This window comes from Sphaerodactylus townsendi, linkage group LG01 (assembly GCF_021028975.2).
Source record: "Sphaerodactylus townsendi isolate TG3544 linkage group LG01, MPM_Stown_v2.3, whole genome shotgun sequence".
NCBI lineage: Eukaryota > Metazoa > Chordata > Lepidosauria > Squamata > Sphaerodactylidae > Sphaerodactylus > Sphaerodactylus townsendi.
The window spans coordinates 171,326,829-171,348,423 of NC_059425.1; the positions used below are offsets into that span (position 1 = coordinate 171,326,829).

A 21,595-nucleotide genomic window follows, 5' to 3' on the forward strand; every position below is an offset into this window, starting at 1 on the left:
CCAGCAATTTAACCTGAATGCTGAGGTTTTAGTTTAGAAAAAACTGGTTGGCTCCCTCTTCCTCCTCCCCACCCGCTTGAGCAGGGGCCAGCCTGCTCTAGCCTCTAGCAAGTCCTGCATGCACCACTCTGTGCCTCTCTAGCATCTCTGCCTCCTCTGCGCCACCCCCCAGGCAGAAGCCACCCAGAGCACAGGCACCAGGCCTGCCAGCCGAGTCCTCCCTGCTCACCATGATGCACGCACGTCGTGCTCAGTGGCCCAGGCCAGTCTAGATGTTTGTGTGTGGGTGATTTTCCACCCCCACATGATGAACTCTGTGTGTGTGTGCCCACAGAGAGGGCTCCGAGTGCCACCTCTGGCACCCGTGCCATAGGTTCGCCATCACTGGTTTACTGTATAAGCTTCATCAGGGGGATCACTGTTCTTTTTGCTGAACCCTTCCAGAGCAGTTGACTTCTATTCAGCATTTACAAACCTGGGGGTGAGACTGTGCCTTCGTCCTCCAAATACGTTTACCCGCGTGCATTGCACAGACTTAGCTTGGATGCATTATTGCACAGACTTATCTGGGATGCACTGTCCTCACATCCAGCCATGCACTAGATAAGGACAGGGTCAAGTCATGCAACGACTGATCACTAGTCAGGATGTGTTTCGAACTGGTCCACACCAGAAAGCCGAGGGAGAGTGCGATGTTTGAATCATGTCCATCTCTTGGCCACTGATACTGACCCTCCAGCCAACACAACAACACCCACAAAATCTACCTCAAACACAAGCCCTTGCCCACCAGTGGCTTGCAAACAATATACAAGAAATCCCTGGGGCCAGGTCAAAATGAGCCATCGCTGAAAAGTTTCTTCCAAAGCTTCTCCATCACTCAGGAGGGGCCACAAACCCCTTAATCAGTGCCAGACTTCAAAAGGCAAGATGTTCCATTCTAACTTGACGGGCACATTTGAAAGTGCCCATCTGCAGAGTGAGGGTGGAGTGGTCCGTTGGTGGTAGGATCTGGTTCTTGGGGTCATACAGGTGCTGCCTGGCGCCATAGGCTGTCATCCCTGACTGACTGGCACATTTATTAGTGCCCATCTGAAGAGGAGAGAGAGAAAGAGAGTGTGTGTGCTTTCTTCAGTTTTGCTTTTATTATTATTTACTTAATCCATTTTTACCCTGCCTTTCTCCCCAGTGGTGACTCAAAGTTGTTTACATAATTCCCTTCTCCCCCCCCCCCATTTAATCCTCACAACTGCTCTGCGAGGTGGGTTAGGCTGAGAGAATGTGACCCAAGGTCACCCAGCAAGCTTCCGTGGTTCCTGTGGGGATTTCAACCTGGGTTGTCCAGACACTAGTATGACACCTTTTAATTTCAATATGAGCTTTGGGGCTTCGCTCACTGCTTCATGAGGCAATCAAAGCCATTGTGGGTAACTAACACAACAAACAGAAAGCTGGAATGGCATAATCCTGATGCACCCCAATAACTTGGAAATCTACATATATACTTTTACCCACCCCTCCTCCGTGGAACTCAAGGCGGCACACCCTACCTCCATTTTATCCTCCCAACAGTCCTGCAAGGTAGGTTAGTAGGCCAAGAACATGTGACTGGCTAAAGATCACCCAGTGAGCATCATCGCTAGATGAGGATTTGATTCTGGGCCACTGAAGTCCTAGTCCAGCCCTCTAAGCACAACACCACAGTGGCTCGGAAACGGGATAGTTTTTTGGTACTGTAGCAGCATGCAGTTTTGCAATCTTCAGCATTGCCTGATTGCTGATTCCATCTACTTTTGGGCAATGCTGGCCCTCCTGGCCTTTGGGTTGGGCGCCATCTGTGCATGCATCTGTGCATGTATTTTTATCTGTAATTTTTGGAATTGCTGCTATAATGTATTTTAATGAATTTTAATGTTTTATTGCTATATTGTATTTATGAGATCTTATATTGTATTTGTTTTATTTCTCATTGTACACCGCCTAGAGCCCTTCGGGGGTTGGGCGGTCTACCAAGACTAATAAATAAATAAATATAAATAAATAAAGTAAAACTACCCATGCAACAGAAGTGGGGGGGGGGGTTGTCCTATTTTGCCTCTCCATGAGGGCATGGGGCTTGCAGGAACCCCAGAACGCAGCCACATTTTAGAGTGCACAGAAACATGGGGACACAGGAATACCAGCACCACGGACAGCTTCCCTCCCTGCTCCACTGACTCACCTGTAGACGGTGACACGTTGCCCTGCTTTCAGCTTCGTGTCATCAAAATTCCTCTGCTGTTTCTCCAAACCTTTCACCCCCCATGTCCAGACCACTGTCCATCCCCTTCATTTTGGCCTGCAGGGAGAAGCGGCTTGGAATCATGGCATGTTTCTCGTCCCTACAGGCACAGAAAGAAGACAGCGGAGAGGCCAAAGATGCTCTCTTCCCGCAGTGGGGTGGAAAAAGAGCATAACCCAAGTTATTTTCCTCAGAGGAAAATTCTGAAAGAAACTGAGTTCTCTCCAACCAGAAGCCGCAGAAGGAAGACAGCTAGAAACATATTTAGAACTGGAAAGAAAAATAATATTAAAATGGTATAGAACTCCAAAGCAATTAGCATATATGATAAGGGGATTCAGTCCAAAATGCTGGCATTGTGGGGGGAAAGATGCAATTTACATGCATATGTGGTTGGAATGTAAGGAGCTGGTGCAATTTTGGGAACAGGTATTGAGATATATAGAGAAATCAGTGAAAGTTAAAATAGCATTAAATAAAGACTTATTGTTCATGGGTATTTTGGAGGATAGTAGAGTAGAAATAAGACAACAAATAATGTATAAAATAGTGATAAGAGCTGTACATGCAGTTATAGTGTTGGGCTGGAAAGACAAGAAAATATGGACAATACAGAAATGGCTAGAATACGTTTGGGAACAAGCACAGTTAGAAATATTTGAAATCATGTCCAGAAATCAATTATGGAAAGATTAGAAAGGCTGATATGATGAAGATATGGACTGGCTATGGGGACTGGATGTAATTGAAGGAAGATGGGTGAAGAGATTGGAAAGAACGAACCTGCTTCTGCTTAGTTAAGAAAAGAAGAAGAATTTAACTTTGGGGAGGGGACAAAAAGGGGGGAAATGTATGGTTTGGATATAACATAAAGTATTGTATATGTATATATGGAATCATTCCAGCTAGACAATAAAACATTTAAAAAACAAACAAACAGAAGGAAGGAAGGAAGACAGCAGCATCTGGCTGGAACTGAGGTACATGTGCGAAGGCAACAGTGAGTGAATCAGCCTGCAGTTCTCTCAAGCATTGGATATGTTTGCAATATTTGACTTATTTGTGGAATTTAAAAGTTATTACCGCCTCACTTTTCTACAAGCAAAATTGCAGTTTTACATGCTAAGTTATAAACGATGCACTTTATATAGAAGAGGAGGAAGAGGAGGAGGAAGAAGAAGAAAAAAGTTTGGATTTATATCCCCCCTTTCTCTCCTGTAGGAGACTCAAAGGGGCTTACAATCTCCTTGCCCTTCCCCCCTCACAACAAACACCCTGTGAGGTGGGTGGGGCTGAGAGAGCTCTGAGAAGCTGTGACTAGCCCCAAGGTCACCCAGCTGGCGTGTGTGGGAGTGTACAGGCTAATCTGAATTCCCCAGATAAGCCTCCACAGCTCAGGCGGCAGAGCTGGGAATCAAACCCGGTTCCTCCAGATTAGATACACGAGCTCTTAACCTCCTACGCCACTGCTGCCCTATAGCTAAAACAGTGACATTAGGTTGGAAAGGGCACTAAGTACTGCATGTATTTCACTCTCCCCCCCCCATGTCATTAGTCCCCCTCAAAAAAAAAAAAGAAAACAAGAACTATAAAGTTTTTCCAAGGCTTCAACATTTCCAGAAATTTTACATCTCTAACGGAACGTAATGAATATTTGAAGATCAAGTGTGAACCAAATAGGGATAGCCAGCATGTTGATTGTCATTTGCAAATAGGGGCTTGTGAAGAAGCTTGAAAAGGAAGAAGAGTTGTTTTTATACTCTGCTTTTCTCACCCTTTGAGGGGTCTCAAAGAGGCATACAATTGCCTTCTCTTCCCCTTCCCACAACAGTCACCTTGTGAGGTAGGTGAGGCTGAGAGAGTTTGGTGAGAACAGTGACTGGCCCAAGGTGACCTAGCAGCCTCCTTGTGCAGGGGTAGAGAATCAACCCCAGTTCTCCAGATTAGAGCCCACTGCTTTTTCTTAACCGCCACACCACAACTTGGATACCCCTCTGCCAGTCTGAGATGTTCTAAATTCTCAGGGGGTTCAGAAGGCCAATTTCTTCTCCCTTCTGTTTCTAACTAATCCTTTGCTATTCTCAACATTCACGCTTCTTGGAGAACAGGTCTCATTTTTTTGCATATCTGAGTTGCCTCCTAAGTAGGCACCTTCATAGTGTGGCTTTTGTTACCCACAAAGAGCATGTCCAGTATCCTTTTAGATACCCGAGCTCCAGAATATGAACATATAACACTGCCATGAACTGCAGAAGACCACTAACTCATCTAGCTGTGTATCTAGGGCAGTGATGGTGAAACTTTTCGAGACCGAGTGCCCAAACTGCAACCCAAAACCCACTTATTTATCACAAAGTGCCAACACGGCAATTTAACCTGAATACTGAGGTTTTAGTTTAGAAAAAAACAGTTGACTCCAAGGCGCGCATTGCTCGGGAGTAAGTTTGGTGGTAGTCGGTGGCTTTGCTTTGAAGCAACCATGCAATGCTTCGAATGGGTGAATCACAACCCTAGGAGAGTTTATAAGCAAGCCCCATTGCCAGCAACCAAGCTTACTTCCAAGTAAAGGATTGTGCTTTAGTTCTTCCCATGAAAATCAGTGGGGTTTAACAGCACTTAACAGCGTTACCTACACATCATGCCCAGCAGTCCAGGCCAGCCTAGATGTGTGTGTGTGGGGGGCGATTTTCCGTAAATACAATTTTATTTTCTCACACATACAAACAAAGCATACAAACACAAAGCGCCTCACATAATATACCGAGTTCCAGCTACCCCATTGCTGATTAGAAGTTATCTTAAGATTCATGCACATATAATTGAAAGATTGTATTGTCGAAGGCTTTCACGGCTGGAATCACGAGGGAGTTGTGGGTATTCCGGGTTGTATGGCCGTGTTCCAGTAGCATTTTCTTCTGATGTTTCGCCTGCATCTGTGGCTGGCATCTTCAGATGATCTGATCCATAGGGAAAACCCACAACACTCTAATTAAAACATTAATTCGACAGTTATTTCTTCAGGTATTCTACTGATTACAGTCTATTGTGTTCTTTAGTTTTTAAACCCAGCCACTAATTCTCTAGTTGAATAGGTTTTCAAAAGCATCAACATCTCAACGAATCAGAGGATAAATGAACTGGGAAAACACTCACCTCACTGGAAAGGGGAATCTTGACGTCGCGCACTCTCCACATGCTCAGCGCTACTCTGGATTTTAGTTATTAGGGGAGGGGGGTTTCAAGAGCCGTCTCACAAACCAAAAACTTCCTTCGGTTAGCCCCATTCCTAGCGTCCAATTCCGGCCACCACACAGCAAGAAGACGGAGGTTCCCAGCGGGCGACCCGATCTGCAAAGGGGAAGCTATGGGACAAGGGGACACCCCCCCCCCCCACACACACAGAGGCGTCCAAGCCGCTCCGTGCTCCCCCTCTCCAGGGCGCACAAAGGCGCGCCTCCTCTCCAAAGCGTCCTCCGTGCGCCCAGGGCGCATCTGACAGGGCAGCGCGCCCCCTGCGCCCCTCACCCGGTAGCGAAGCTGCTGGGCCCCACGTTGAAGTGGCTGCTGCTCATCCTCCTCTGCCGGGACCGGGTGATGTCTTGGAGGCGCCCACGAGAGACTCCACTGGTGGCTGTGGCTGCTGCCTCCCTCCACCTTTTTCTGCGCCCGATTTCGGGGGGAAGGAGAGCGCCGCCTCCCGCCGCTGATAGGCCGAGTGTTGAACTAGCTGCAACCTGCGACTCTCCAGATGTTTCATGGACCACAAATTGTAGTCCATGAACATCTGGAGAGTCCCAGGTTGCAGACCCCTGAAACTAGCCCGATCAGGGAAGAAAGGGCCGAATGTCTGGAGGAGGGGAGTGTCCTGCGTGGAACCCCCGCGGGCCCCGGGGCATCTTCCCCAAAAGTGGGGGTGGGGCAAGAAGGAGAGGGGCTGAAGGCGCTCAGCTTCTCACCTGGAATCCCCCCCCTTCCTGAATCACACGCTCCCGTGCCTTTAAATCTTGCGGGGGGAGGGGGGGGCTGACAGCCAAACAAAGCAGAGGTTAAGTGGCACTTTAGACGGAGACTAACCTAACGGATTCCAGTATCAGCAGTCTTGAGTGAAGTCAGATTGGATTTAGTGGTGAGGCAGGAAGCTGCTATAGGTTAATGTCTGCAGTGTCTCTCCCTGGATTGCTCTTTTGGTTTTCCTATCTCTTTCAGGGCCATGCAACAAACAGAAATTTAAAAGTCAATGGATTTCCCTTGTATTTAGGCTGTTCTGGAAGGTATTTTACAACCGTGACTATACAGCTGGTCAGGGCTGGGAAACCTGCTGCTAGATGTAGGTTTGTGTGACCTTCTGTGCATGCTCAGAGGCACTTTCTTCTTTGCCCACAGCTGGTTAGTTTGGGGAAAACTTTACATCTTAAAGGAACGGGAAGTGGTATGTTTTCGATGTCATCACCTTGACTTACCTTGTCCAGAATGTGTGCTGAACGCACATTCTAATATGCCTTCAAAGAACTGGCAGAAGTAATCTCAGAACCACTTGCTATAATCTTTGAAAACTCCTGGAAAACAGGAGAGGTCCCAGTGGACCTGTGAAAGGGATCTGGGAATCTTAGTAGACCACAAACTGAACATGAGTCAGCAGTGTGATGCAGCAGCCAAAAAAGCTAATGCGATTCTGGGCTGTATCAATAGGAGTATAGTGTCTAGATTGAGGGATGTAGTTGTACCTCTCCATTCTACATTGGTTAGACCTCACCTGGAATATTGTGTAGCTAGTCAAAGGCTAGTCAAATTGTTTGTCAGCCAGTCAGTTTTCATACTCTTCTGCAAGGCTGTTACATGTTGGGAAAGGGAAGGTGCCATTTTTGTTCTTGCCAATCATTGCCTGCTGTGTGGGGTTCCCCAAGGGTGAAAGAGTCTGGAGCCTTGTGTGGAAGGGACTGAAGGGAGGAAACTTTTACTGCACAGAAAAACAAAGATGGTTTGCAGAGGGCAGGTCTACCCAGTGCTTCTCAATGGGCGGTAGATCAGTCTCTGAGCAGTTAAGATTCCTGTATTCGTGTCTGTTAGGGTTCAGGTTAAGGCAAGGGCCAGGGCTGAGGCTTGCCTTAGTGTTTTGTTGAGATCTAGGGAGCAGTCCAATCATATCCGAGCCCTACGGGGATGGGGCGGTATAATAAATTGAAAAAATAAATAAATAAAAAATAAATATCGCGATGGTCAGTTTCAGGTTTCGGGTTTTTATAACAATTTTGGGAACAATTTATGACTGAATAAATTAAATAAAAATAATAAGTTAGGGTTCGGATTAAGTCAAGGGCAGGGGCTCGGGCTTGCCTTAGTGTTACGTTGAGTTCTAGGGCGCAGTCTGAGAATAGGGCTATGGTCTGTTTTGGGGGTTTTGCCTTAACCCTTGCCCTTGCCTGAACCCTAACCCTAACCCTACCTTTTTATTTTTATTTAATTTATTCAGTCATAAATTGTTCCCAAAATTGTTATAAAAACCCGAAACCTGAAACTGACCATCGCAATATTATTGGACTGCTCCCTAGATCTCAACGAAACACTAAGGCAAGCCTCAGCCCTGGCCCTTGTGTTAACCCTAACCCTAACTTTTCATTTTTATTTAATTTACTAGCAGGGCCTGGCCACACGTTGCTGTGGCAATTGTCCTTCTCATCACAGTCCGCAACCCACACAGATGTCCATGCAGGTCCAATGATCAGCAGCATAGCCTTTTGGGGTGGTCAAATGGAATCCCTCTTTCCCGTTTCAATGCACATTGTTATATGGTGGTGTCTTTTTTTTTAGTATAAGGTAACCCTTTCCATTCCACCACGGAACTGTCCAGAGTGCAAATCCCATTGTCCATGAGGGTGGTTGATACGCACAGTCCTGGCTTGGGTAAGGCAGAACTGGGGCAAGGAGGCTATCCCAGTCAGGCAGCAGAGGCAGGGTGGTGAGGCGCTCGGATCGAGGCCAGCTCCCTGGGTTCTTAAAGGCCATGTGCAAAAGAAGCAGAGCCAGTAGTGTTGGTTCGCCCCCACCCCGCAGATTTTCTTAGAAGAAAAAGGCAAACTCCAGCTCGCTTTTAGTACAAGAGAGCTGTGGCGAATATGGGTGAGGAAGTGAGTAAGTGGTGGTTGGATGTGAGGGAGGGCAGAGTAAGGTGTGTGAGGATGAGCTGGATGTGTATGAAAGTATGTGTGTTATGTGGTAGCAGTGGGTGAGGCACAGAGAGTGAAAGTTACCTGTGTGTGAGGGGGTGGGAAACCCCACCTGGTGTCTCACATGGCAAAGTGTGTATGTGTTTCACTTCCAGTCATATTACCTAACAGTGTTACCTATTTACTGTTTTCACTGCTCATCTCTGCCCATCTGCACGAACATTCTAAGCCCTCATACCAAGCCCTCAGGCCACAGACAGACAGGCTGCACGAACATTCTAAGGGTGACAGTTAAGCACAAACAGATTCATGGCCTGGTGTGCCAGGAAAAAGATGTTTTACCTGGCTCAGGTATGGACTTCCGGCAATTTGAAGGTCCAACTACCTGCACACAACAGGGAGGAACGTCATGTGAAAATTTGGCGGCGATCCGTCCTGCCGTTTCAGCGTTAGGGAGTGACTAACAAAGTCACTGTTAGCTTTTTATATATGTAGATTGAGTCATAAATTATTCCCAAAATTGTAACAAAAACCCAAAACCTGAAACTGACCATAGCCCTATTCTCGGACAGCACTCTAGAACTCCATGTAACACTAAGGCAAGCCTGAGCCCCTGCCCTTGCCCTTTCCCTAACCCATTATTTTTATTTAGTTTATTTTTGTTACAATTTTGGTAACTATTTATGAGTGAAAAAAATAAATAAAAACAATAAGTTAGGGTTAGGGTTAAGGCAAGGGCAGGGGCTCAGGCTTGCCTTAGTGTTATGTTGAGTTCTAGGGCATAGTCCAAGAATAGTGGTATGGTCAGTTTCAGGTTTGAGGGTTTTGCCTTAACCCTTGCCTGAACCCTAACTTTGTATTTTTATTTAATTTATTCAGTCATAAATTGTTACCAAAATTGTTATAAAAACAATTATTAAAAAGTGAGGGGTGGCATGCAAGGGAGGGGAGGGAGGGAGGGAGGGAGGGGGCCCAGCATCTGGATATGGCCCACCCACCCTAGCAGAGGGAGAGGGGAGGGAGGGGGAGGGGTGGCATGCAAGGGAAGATAAGTGAGGGAGGGGAGAGAGGGAGGGGTGGCATGCAAGGGATGGGAGGGAGGGGCCAGCCAGCCTAGATTCCCTGAATACCAGGCACGTGTTACTCAGGAGTAAGCTCGGTAAAGCAACCGTGACATACTTTGAATGGCTGCGTTGCGCCCTTCAGAGGGTTTACTCAGAAGTGACACCCATTGCCACCAACCAAACTTACTCCCAGGTAAAGGATCATGACCAGCCAGCTATGTATGTAAGAGTTGCATGGTAGCCTTGTACGTAAGAGTTGCATGGTAGCCTTGTATGTAAGCGTTGCATGGTAGCCTTGTATGTAAGAGTTGCATGGTAGCCTTGTATGTAGGAGTTGCATGGTAGCCTTGAGCACTACCAGTTGGGGCGTTGCCTGTAGGAAAAAAGGTTATTTCTTAGAGTGAAGACTCCTGAGGGTGGATTAATGGCAAGGGTGGATATAACAAGCACCATCTGCAGGCTAAGGGAAGTCAGATAGGTGAGGAGGACAACGAGGCTCAGGAATCTTTTCTAAAATGTACTCAGAGGTTAGACTTCTTAAGAATTATTATCTATCCTCTCTTGATTACTTGAAGAGACTTCCTCTGGTTCCTAAATAAAAAGGCTATTGGACTTTCTTATCGTCTTGCAGACAGGAGCTTTCTTGTTTTGTTTTATTCTGTCTGGAGGAGGAAACTCCTACAGAGGAGATCATTTATTTGGAAGCCTGGTTGAAAGCTTGCTGGAGAAGTCAGCAGGCCACTTGTTATGTGGTGTGCAAAGCTACTGAAAGACCAGAACGACATCACAAGCTCATACACTATTCCTTTCTGAAGTCTGCACCACCTACTATCTTATCTTTTCTATTCACAACCACAACATTTCCTTGTCTTCCTTTTCCTTCCTATTTAGAGTCTGCTGTTGTCTCTCCAGATCTGAAAATGCCTTCCCTTGACCTTTTATCTCTTGCTAACTATTTTTTAAAATTATTTTTCATCATATATTAAATAGTCAGAAAAAGGAAAGAAATAGTAGAAAATGGTTACGATTACCAGATAAAAGTAATCTACCCACCATTATCTTAAGAACTTATTGCTATTGTTGCCCTATCTCTTTTGCTTCCTTCTCTTGTTCTGATGAATTTCACTGACAGCTATCGGTCTTGTTTCTGAACTGTGCAGGCAATTAATGGTGCCATCTTGAGCAGCGTTATACCTCTCTAAGCCTTCTGACTTCACTGCACTTAGAAGTGTACAGCCATGCTTAAGAAATTGCTGCAAAGTGACTTTAACCTGAATTTCCACCTCTGCCCTCCTCAGTCGGCTAAGGTAAGTTGGGTGCGGGGGGTGGGGCAAGAGGGACAGGCACCATTTTCTCCCGGTACACCTCTGATTATCATAGTCATACAAAATCTATATATATAAAAATCTATCAGTGCATTTTTCTGCTGACAGGTAATCTCCCAAACTAGTGGATCGATTGCTTTGAAATTTTCACACAACATCGCATTCGCGTGCGGCCAGGTTTCCATACTGTTTTCACACCTCCTGTTGTGTACATGTCACAACTGTACCAGTTATTGTGTACATGCCACACCTGTGACAGTTGGAACCACAGTTCTGTTCCACAACAGCGCCATCTGCTGGCCGTCAAAGCAACACCCTCTGATACAAGGGAACCAACCATGCCTTCCTTGAAAACCACTGCCTTATGAAGTGAAAGGAATGGGGCCCGCCATCTGGACATGACCCACCCACCCTAGCGGAGGAAGGGGAAGGTGAGGGAGGGTCCGGGGGTTTGCTGGACCAAACGCTCTGAAATTTGAACACAACATAGCTCATGCCTCCCAGCGTGTTTTACGCTATAATTCACCTGCAAGGGAAGGGAGTGAAAGAGACAGGGTCTGCCACCTGGACATGGCCCACCCACCCTAGCAGAGGAAGGGGAACGTTAGGGAGGGACGAGGCGGGGTGCCATGCAAGGGAACGGGAGGGGAGTGAGGGGCCCCTTGCCCCTCCCCTCCTTTGCAATCATTGTGCAATGACACATGTTCAAACCGTTCACTTCCCCTTTTCTTCCTTTTCCACTTCACCAGACTCAGCCACAGCAATGCGTGGCCAGGCATGCTAGTAATTTATAATTTTTTTAAAAAGAAAACTTACAGACTTATTAATTTCTCCAATGGAACAGATCAATTGTAATAGTGGGACGTATCGAGCTACCCCCTGGAAAGTGGAAACCCTACTTGGAGATCAGTTATAATTGGGGGAGATCTCCTGCTACCATCAGGAGATTGGCACCCAGATAGTGTTACAACCTTATAACATTCTACATGCTCAGCTTTCATTTTTTAAACAGCTGTATTGTTACAAATGGCTATGGCTTTTGTTTAGTAGATGGTGCAGATAAACTGTGCTTCTTGCCCTGGCGAAGTAAGCTAGCGGAGCATGGAAGCGTGAAGCTAGTGAACGAGGTGTTCCTGTCAAAGATTACAGCTGTTGTCAGAATTCACCAGCCAGTGCATAACAGTTATATCCGATCATCAAGGAGGAATTAATTGGGGTTGACCCTGCTTCTTCCTCAATCCTTTTTTCTAGTACCCCAGGCTTTGCTGTGGTCGCTCTTTCTCAGTTTGCACCAATTTGCACCTTTTGCCTCAGCCAGCCAACGCCATGCCTCGTTTGGATGGTGGTGGCGAACGTAAACAGTAGCACAATGATAATAAGTAATCGGAGCCCATTATGTTACTTTTCTGAAGGTCACTCAAAGACAGTTATTCAATGCGTTGTTTGCTAATAGGGTATTTTACGGTCAGATGTACATTCAACAATCCAGGGTTATTGTGTTTTGGGTGATGGCTTAACAAGAGCAAGAGTGTGTTTATTATTTCCTAGAAGCTCTATATAGCCATGAGAAAAATGTGTGAATAACAATCGAGGGTGTTTTCATCAGTTAATTTTCTCCGCACAAGCACTGTTGCCACATACAGCACCTGTGGACCTACTCTATACTAAAAAAAGTAGGAAGCGTGTATTTGAGGCAGGGGGTAGAATACCCTCACTAGAAAAAAATATGATCCAGATTACTTCAGGTCACAACAGAGTTGTTCTGGCAACATTTGCTGAGTAGCAAAATTTTAATCATGTGTTGTGTTTAATAACACAGGTGGATCTATTTAAACTCAAAGCATACGTACAGGCCTCTTTCTATGTTAATACTTGGAAGCAATTCTGTGGGTTTAGCTCAGAGAACTCTGATGCGCTAGCAGACATTTACTGCTTCTGGAATGTTGCCAGAAGGTTGCCTGCCCTGATCTAACATGAGCATTTTGACTATTTCTTTCTGCAGGTGGTTTTGTGGAGAGAGTAAGGAGGAATTAGGAAAGCAGGTATTCCTGTCATGGCCATGTCTACATTAGAAATTTGTTCGTCCATATTACTTTTTCCCACTCTCAATTAAATAAAGCTTCAGCTGCCTAGAAGAAGTTGGGGCCAAATTTCATTTGGCAGATTTCGTGAACAAATTTGATTAAGTGGTTTCTGTAAGATGACACGGAAAGAATTCAAGAATATATATTATATATTCAGAGCATGCAACCAAAGAACAATCCTGTCTTGACTTTGGGCTTACTATATTTTCTAAGCTTCTAAGAACTGTTCCCTTGGCCAATATGTTGTTTCAGTTAAGGGCTGGGACAAAATGTCTTATGATTGGCTGTTGTGGGTTTTCTGGGTTGTGTTGCTGTGGTCTGGTAGTTTTTGCTCCTAACGTTTCACCCGCATCTATGGCTGGCATCTTCAGAGGTATGTCACAGCGAGATGTGTTTCTTATACATCTCAGTAGGGAACAGTCCTGCCTTGAGTCTAGAAGGGTTGGCATATACATTAACATCTCCAGAGGTTGTGTCTGGATTCCACACTTTGTCTTTAATTTACATATAGGTTGTTGGTTCGACTCAATCCCGCATATCTGGTACCCAATTTGGATTGAGACCACAACATGTGGGGAGAAGGTCTTCTGACTTCTCCTGTCTTCCTGTTCAAAGCTGTGACACAGGGAGTATTATTTGCCCCTTTGGTGAAATCTCTATGTGCCCTGCAGGTATTGTGTACATGTGGGAACTGTGGGAAACACACAAATCACATCCGACTGAAAAAAATACAGCGATGAACTCAGGCATGACATATGTAGACTGCGACATGAATCAGGTATTTAAAATAATGTTTATTTAATCATCTGGATGACATGCTGATCTTTAAAAAAATCAGCATGCTTTTGTGTGAGTTTTTTGTTTCTTTTTCTTGCACATCACTGAAGGATCGCTGATGAGCATTTTACTTGTTTATGCAATATTTAGCAAATGCATTCGTTATTTCTGTAGGTTTGGGCATCTATTCACTCCATTTGCCGTTCTGCCAGGAAATTATATTACAGTTCCATTTCCAGGAGAGTCTCCAAGCTAAAAGCTTCCTTTCCCCATAATGAGCCTGGTTTAGATAGGATTCTTTGCGTCCCCGTCCCCCCCAAGACTCTACTTTCTGTTTACGCTTTGAAGCAACTGTTTTTATTCTGTTTAAAATCTCTTTTCTAGAAGCTGGATATCAATACATACCAGTGCATTTGCCTCTTACAATGGATTCAAGTGCATTTTATGTAATTGCACGTCAGATTTTAGATTATTCTGAAGCGGTAGTTATTTGTAGGCCAATGTAAATATCTTATTTTATTCCCATTCGAAAGTGTCTCCAAACACTGCTTCCAAGCTGCAAGTGTAGAACAATGAAAACATCGTTATAAAACACAGCCCAAACAACAATAATTAATACAATTTAAGCCCCAAAACAGCAGCCTACAAACAAGTGAGAAACATTAGAAACATAAATCTTCTACCAGAAAAAAAATGTAAGACCGGAGACAGGGAAGACAAAAATAAAACAGTTGATTAAGAGCACGGGAGAAAATAATCAGTTGTACCTGATTCTAATAATGAGAACAAGATTGGGTACCTCTCTCTGGATAAGAGTTCAAAGATGAGGTGCCATCACCGAAAAGGCCCTGTCTATTGTCTCAATACCAATAACAATCAAGAGTGTAAATCTAAATCATAGGTAACGAGAAATGTATTCACACTCTAATGAACTGAGTGGTAGTATCTCTAATAATACAAACCAAATATTGCACTAAATAAGCCCAATTTTATAGGTACCCAACCAAATTGGTGATGCGACTTTGCCATATACAAATGACTTTATAAGTTTCTATATTCTTAGGTCCATATACACTTCACCACAAAATAATCTAAGAGAACAATCAGTTATGTAATGTGTAAAAATCTTCAAAAGCAGCAGATAATACGCCTGCGTAAATATATATATACATTTCCAACATAAAGCAATGTATGGCCCTTTCTGCATGGGCCTTTTACAGCGCCCTGGGGATGGCAAAAACGCCATCCCGAGGGAGCTGTTTGCATGGGGGGCGCAGCTGCTTCGCAGCCACGCTGCCCTCGCTCCTCCCCACCGGTGCGAAGCTGCCATTTTCCCATCTTACGCCTTCCAGCTGCTGCCGTGCTAACAGCAGCGGCTGGAAGGCGCCATCCCTCCCCCCTTGCCCAATCGACTTACCGTCCCTGCGACCGTCCAGCGCACCGCTGAGGCCTGGGGACACGCCCCCCTGCCCTGCAACTCTGGAGCGGGCACGCAGGGCAGGGGGCATGTCCCCTGGCCTCAGCGATGCGCCAGACAGTCGCAGGGACAGTAAGTTGATCGGGCAACAGCGCAGCGTGGTCGTTACCGGGACCGTTCGTCCGAACGGTCCCGGGGGGGTTGGGTCGGCGTCATGTACGCCGACCCGACCCCCAGCGTGGCCGTGTGGAAGTGGCCTCTTTGAAGAAGTACTCAGTCCTTTTTATAGAAGACTCTTGATGAGAAATAGTCTTTTCCAAGTAGCACCAGCACACAATAAATTTAACACTGGAGCAAAAGTCTTTGAATAGGTACTCAATCCTTTTGTAGGTATCCAAATGGAATAAGCTCCACTCACACCTTCCAAGGCTTTTGATGAGGCAATAATCCCTTCAAATTAGCACAAAATAGCACAAGCACATAGTAAAACGCCTCGCGCGTAAATTTGCGTTTTTGGCTTCTTGCCTTCCGTATTCTTTAGTAAGTTTTTTCAGCCATCATTGGGGTTACTTTCTATAAGTGTAAAACAACATAATGGTAGTACCATAGAATGTAAATTGAATATAGTCAGCACTTGCTGACTTATTGATAGAAAAATACAAATAAACCAAAAATACAAATAACTTACTTTCTCACTACAGAGCTTTCTTTTCCCCCGAGGCTTCTGTGGATTTTTACTGCAGCTGGAGCTAGTCTGATTGATATACCTGATATAATTGGAAATACCTGTCATGTGGTCTTAGGAACGCTAATAGACAAACCAACTAACCTAGATGGTGTGAACTTTATTTCAATTACAGATGGCAAGGAAAATCTAAGGACTTGTTTAAACCCACCTTATGTGTACTGAATCGATGTATCGACCGATGTTCTGCCTGTAAAATAACACTTTCCATATCTGTATATTTTGAAAAATAAAAACGTTGAAGGACACAAAATCTGAGATCTGTGTCGTTATGTCTCATATTTTTAAAGTGTTCCACGGGTGGTGCATCCTCTTTCTGCAATCTGATACAACTTCTGTGTTCAGAAATTCTTATTTTCAAAGCCCGAGATGTTTTCCCTATATATAATTTGGGGCATGGACATACTATAGCATAAACACAATAGGTGGTATTACAATTTGAAAGGTGTTTTAAAATCCATCGTTTCCCTGTAAGTGGTATCTGAAACTCTTTGGCATTAAGGGTTAGGGTTGTCTCACCTTGACCGCTGGGGCCAGTGATATCAGGCACACAAGAATCACTTAATTGTTATGCAATACAGACAAACTGCCTGATCTGGATAGTCCAGCTAGCCTGATCTCATCAGATCCTGGAAGCTAAGAAGAGTTGGCCCTGGTAAGTACTTGTATGGGAGACCACCAAAGAAGACCAGGATTGGTCTGAAGAGACAAGCCATGGCACTATGCCAAAACACCTCTAGAAGTCTGTTGCATTTAACATCCTACGAGGCCACTGTAAGTTGGCTGAAATTTGGCGGCACTTTCCACCATCAGAGACAAAGCACATCATCCTTCAAGACCCCACCCCCCAAAAAACCTTTTTTTAACGTTCAAAGGGGTGACAGCCAGCACCTTGATTTGTTCCCAAAAACAAACAGGCAGGGTTTTTTTTTGTTAGGTAAGGTTCACTAAACTTTCTGAAAGAGATCCTGTTCTCACGTGTTCAACAAGTTCTGCTAAAAATGTGTAGGAATACATAACTGCGAAATGAGGAGAAATGTAATCGTTCTGCTAGTGTCTCCACACCAACTGTCTGTAAAACTGAGCTGTTTTAGAAAGGTGGCATTGTAAGAGATTTTGGTTTGGTGCAGCCAGTTATGATGTACATTATGATGTATGATTATGATGTACATTATGATGTCCAAAACCCAGTCCACTACAGCACCCAAAGTGCCTTCAGCTGTACTGCTCTCTTACACAACACTTCAAGTTGATCAAAGGTGACAACGTGCAAAGCAGGATAATTGTTGTTTATAAGAGCCAACAGTGAGCATTGTGTAGCCAGAATGGCTCTTAATGCTAAATCTGCCTCGAGGATTACCGTGGGTGACTGTGACCTTGTCCTGTTGGAAAATAGGCATGATATTTATTTTGATAACCCAAAAGCTCTGTGTTGACTTATAAACTAAACACAAACTTTCGTTCTGATGTCTTGAGGGAGAATGCTGGAATGTACTTACCTGCTGCCAAGTCACAACCAGTTTATGACAATCCCACCCAGGGGTGTAGCTAGGCAAACTGGCGCCCGGGGACAAAACCAGAGTTTGGTGCCCCCCGCCCCGGCCCGGCGTATGGGCAGCCACCCTCCCCCACCATGACCAAACAATGATTTTTGTACCAGCTCACAAAACACCTCCCACTCCCATCAAAACATGCATGGCTCTCTCCCCACCAACTCTTTTCCTAATTTCCTAATCTCAACAACCCTATGAGGTAGGTTGTTAGCCTGAGAAACAACTCCAAGCCAGTGCAAGTGGGTATTAAGCATGTAAATCTCTCACAAATCACCCCCAACAAAACATTTACCAAACAAATGTCAGCATCATCTCTCACAAAACACCTCCAGTGGAATCCACCCTCAAACAGCATCACTTTCAATGGTGTTTAAACTAGGGAGCTCAGATTCTTCTTTTAAATCCACCTTAAAGGGAGAATCTGGGGTCCCCGGTTAAAACAAAATTGAAAGTGATGCTGTTTGGGGGTGGATTCTCCCCCACCCTGAAACAGCATCACTTTTGAGGGTTGGAGATTCAAATGAAACAAATAGCAGATTCAGATGGAATCTGGGCAAATTTGGGCACATTCGGACAAAAATTGTCCGATTATGTCCTGCCCAAATATGAACAAATGCGAATGCAAGGTATTTGGGTTGGGGGGGGGGGTATTTTTGGTGTTTTTTCGGCCTGCAGGGAGCGCATTTTTAAAACTAGCGGCACCATGATTTCAGGGCATCATCAGCCCTGATGATACCACCCGAGTTTGGTGATGTTTGGTTCAGGGGCAGCAAAGTTATGGACACCTAAATGGAATGCCCCCATCCCCATTGTTTTCAATGGGAGCTAACCTGAGATGGGGGCTACCCATTTGAGGGACCATAACTTTGGTCCCCCTGAACATAACTTCACCAAACCTGGGTAGCATCATAAGAATAGTTAACAGATGATACCCTGAAAATTTGGTGTCACTAGCTTTAAAAATACACCCCTTCCAGGCACCCCAAGAAATTTGCCCAAGATTCTTTGTTTTGCAGTGACTTTGCTCCATTGTAGCTAATGAGGAATTTCTGAGGCAGGCTGCACATTTTTGAAGATAGAGGTGCCACACTTTCAAGGTGGCTCCAAGAGGCCTTGAGTAATAGCATCCAAGCTTGGTGAGCTTTGCTTCTGGAGTGGGGGAGGGGGAGTTGAGAGAGTTCTGAGAGAACTCAGCCCATAGGCTTTCATATGCAGGAGCGGGGAAACAAAATAAGCCTTTTGGGGGCCCATAAAATTGAACCCCCAGAAGCAAATGTCTCCAAACCTGGATGCTATTACCAGGAGGCCCTCCTGGAGCCACCCTGAAAGTCTGGTGCCTCTATCTTCAAAAATGTGCAGCTCCGCCTTACACACTCAGAAATTCCCCATTACAAGCAACAGAGCAAAAGTCACTGCAAAACAAAGAATCTTGGGCAAATTTCTTTGGGGTGCCTGGAAGGGTGTATTTTGTTAGTGACACCAAATTTTCAGGGTATCATCTGTTAACTATTCTTATGATTCCACCCAGGTTTGGTGAAGTTATGTTCAGGGGGACCAAAGTTATGGTCCCTCAAATGGGTAGCCCCCATCTCAGGTTAGCTCCCATTGAAAACAATGGGGATGGGGGCATTCCATTTGGGTGTCCATAACTTTGCTGCCCCTCAACCAAACATCACCAAATCTGGGTGATATCATCAGGACAGCCTCTGGATGGTACCCTGAAATTTTGGTGCTGCTAGCTTTAGAAATGCGCCCTCTGCAGGCCGGAATGTGAAAAAACACTTAAAACATTTAAAAACACAAAACGACTCTAAAATGTTGGCGCCCCCCCCCCCACGTGACCAAATGGGGGCGCCCGGGGACATAGGGTACCCCCTGTCCCTAGGCAGAAACGCCACTGATCCCACCAGCTGGCTTTAGAGTCTGAAGTCGTCCTCTGCCATTGCCTTCCTCTGCAGAGCCTTCCTTGCTGATCTCTCATTAAAGTACCAACCCTGCTTCGCTTCCAAGATCTGATGAAATCAAGCTATATTCCACAGACCCCCTATAATTCTCCCCTAGGTCCCTTTTATAGGAAAGACCTCAGACTAGAGGAAACAGATTTCCCACAGTCACTGGATGAAATTCTTAATGAAAAGGGAGTGGCAGAGGCGTAGCGCCAAGGGGACAGAGGGGGGGTGCGCGACACACCAGGTGGGCACCCCTGCGGAGGCGTCTGGGGGCAGGACGGGGGCAGGATGGGGGCAGGACGGGTATTCCTGGGGCGGGGCGGTGGTGGGACGGGACATTCTGCAGGCTTGAAAGGGCACGCGGCGTGTGTGCTCAATGGGCACACTTCCCCTTGCTCCGTCCCTAGGGAGTGGAAGTTTATTTTCCCAAGTTGAACGTCCTTGTGGGGACTGTCACAATGATTTTTTGCCATTCTAGACAAGTGACTATTGGGTCCCATCCCCTCTACATCTTGTAATGGTGCCAGTAAGTCGGGTGGCAAAGCTAGCAGAGAGAAAGGGAAGGTCATTAAGGTGCCGAGGTTATGGTTGTTCAATGGGCGATGAACTACATAAATATTATGTGATGGATACTTCTCTAGAAATACAAATTTGCCTGACTGAAAAAAAAATCCTCTAGAAAGCTAGGAGGTTAGGGGGAGGATCCTAAATCAGTTTTTTCAATCATGGGAGAGAAATGAAGTAAGATGCAACTCAGCCTGGATTGTGTGTAACCTGTTATGACGTTTGACCTGCCCGAGCCAAGTGGCTCCGTTTACAAAAGACGTGTAGACCAACTGCTGTTTCCTGGCAATAACATGCCCTCTGACATTTCACAGATGAAAACAGGGCTGAGCTTTTAACCCTTCAGTTCTCATCAGCAGGATGGCCTCCGGGCCGCTGCTGTCTCCGTCCCATCATCGTAATACACTGAGGGGGGTCTGTTCTGCCTACTGTTTGCTGGGTAACATTAACTCTTCCATTGCCTTCAGCAAGAGCTATACAGAGAAAAATTTCTGCCTGAAAGCAGCAACTCTGTGTGCCCGTGTGTGTGTGTGTGTGTGTGTGCCCGTGTGTGTGTGTGTGTGTGTGTGTGTGTGTGTGTGTGTGTGTGTGTGTGTGTGTGTGTAGGCTTTTGAATGGGAAATGAATATAGAGATTGGAAGTATGACAGAGAATTTGTAACTTGGTGCCCAATTCAGATGTATAAATCAGTGGAACTAGTTCAATGATCTCAGTCCTGTATTTGGAAGTGGGGGTTTCGTAGTGCCTTTGATGAATGGTGTCCCTAAACTCTTTCTGAGATCTAAAGGGGAACCGAAGCGAAGGCGAAGTCACTCCAAAGATTCCATGGATATTGTGCCGACTCCCTGATACCCTCGTTTTGTGTGTGTGCCTTTTGTGGTGGTTCAGTCCCATTCTGATAAGACACAGCTGACCTATGACGACCCCATGGTGTTTTCAAGGCAAGAAACACACAGAGGTGGTTTACCACTTTCTGCCTCTGTGGAGCAGCCCTGGACTTCCCTGGTGGTCTCTCATCCCAGCCTTAACCAGGGCCAACCCTACTCAGCTTCTGAGACCTGATGAGATAGGCTTAGCCTGGGCCAGGGGTCTGCAACCTGCGGCTCTCCAGATGTTCATGGACTACAATTCCCATCAGCCTCTGCCAGCATGGCCAATTGGGGCTGATGGGACTTGTAGTTCGTGAACATCTGGAGAGCCGCAGGTTGCAGACCCCTGGGCCCTGGGCCATCCAGGCCAGGCCTGCATTTCCTAGGAGGAAACCTTTTGCCCCACACCCCACCAGAGGCTACATTCCTTAGGACTGCAGGGCCAGAGACCTGACCCTTCTTAACCAATTACGCTGCTGTTTAGTCCTGGGCTGCAGGACAGAGATGGGGAAAGGAGGCTACCGAGTGCAAGCGGGGAAGAAATGGGTCACACGAACACAATGTGGAAGGACTGGCTTGTTAGGCCTGAAGTGGCTAGGCCAGACCAACTGGGAAACCTCGTGACCCCTTTATCCTGGGCAGCCGTCCATATTTAAAGCAGTGCAAGATTCCGGAGAGGGTCAGAAACATTTCCATCCCTCACTGATTTTAGAAATGCTCCGCCTGGGATCACAGAATGTCAGGGTTGCCGTGGCGATATTTCTCTTTAAACTACCCCTTTAGCCAGCTGGTGTAGTGGTTAA

General features: G+C 45.8%; 1 long non-coding RNA gene across 1 annotated transcript; it reads right to left on the bottom strand.

Moving 5' to 3' along the window:
• Positions 1 to 918: 918 nt before the first annotated feature.
• LOC125440782 lies at positions 919 to 20,162 on the bottom strand. Its single transcript, XR_007245747.1, has 4 exons — positions 20,151 to 20,162; positions 11,172 to 11,176; positions 2,222 to 2,338; positions 919 to 1,092 (listed from the first exon to the last, which is right to left on the bottom strand). It is a non-coding gene; the product is annotated as an uncharacterized LOC125440782 (long non-coding RNA).
• Positions 20,163 to 21,595: the final 1,433 nt, after the last annotated feature.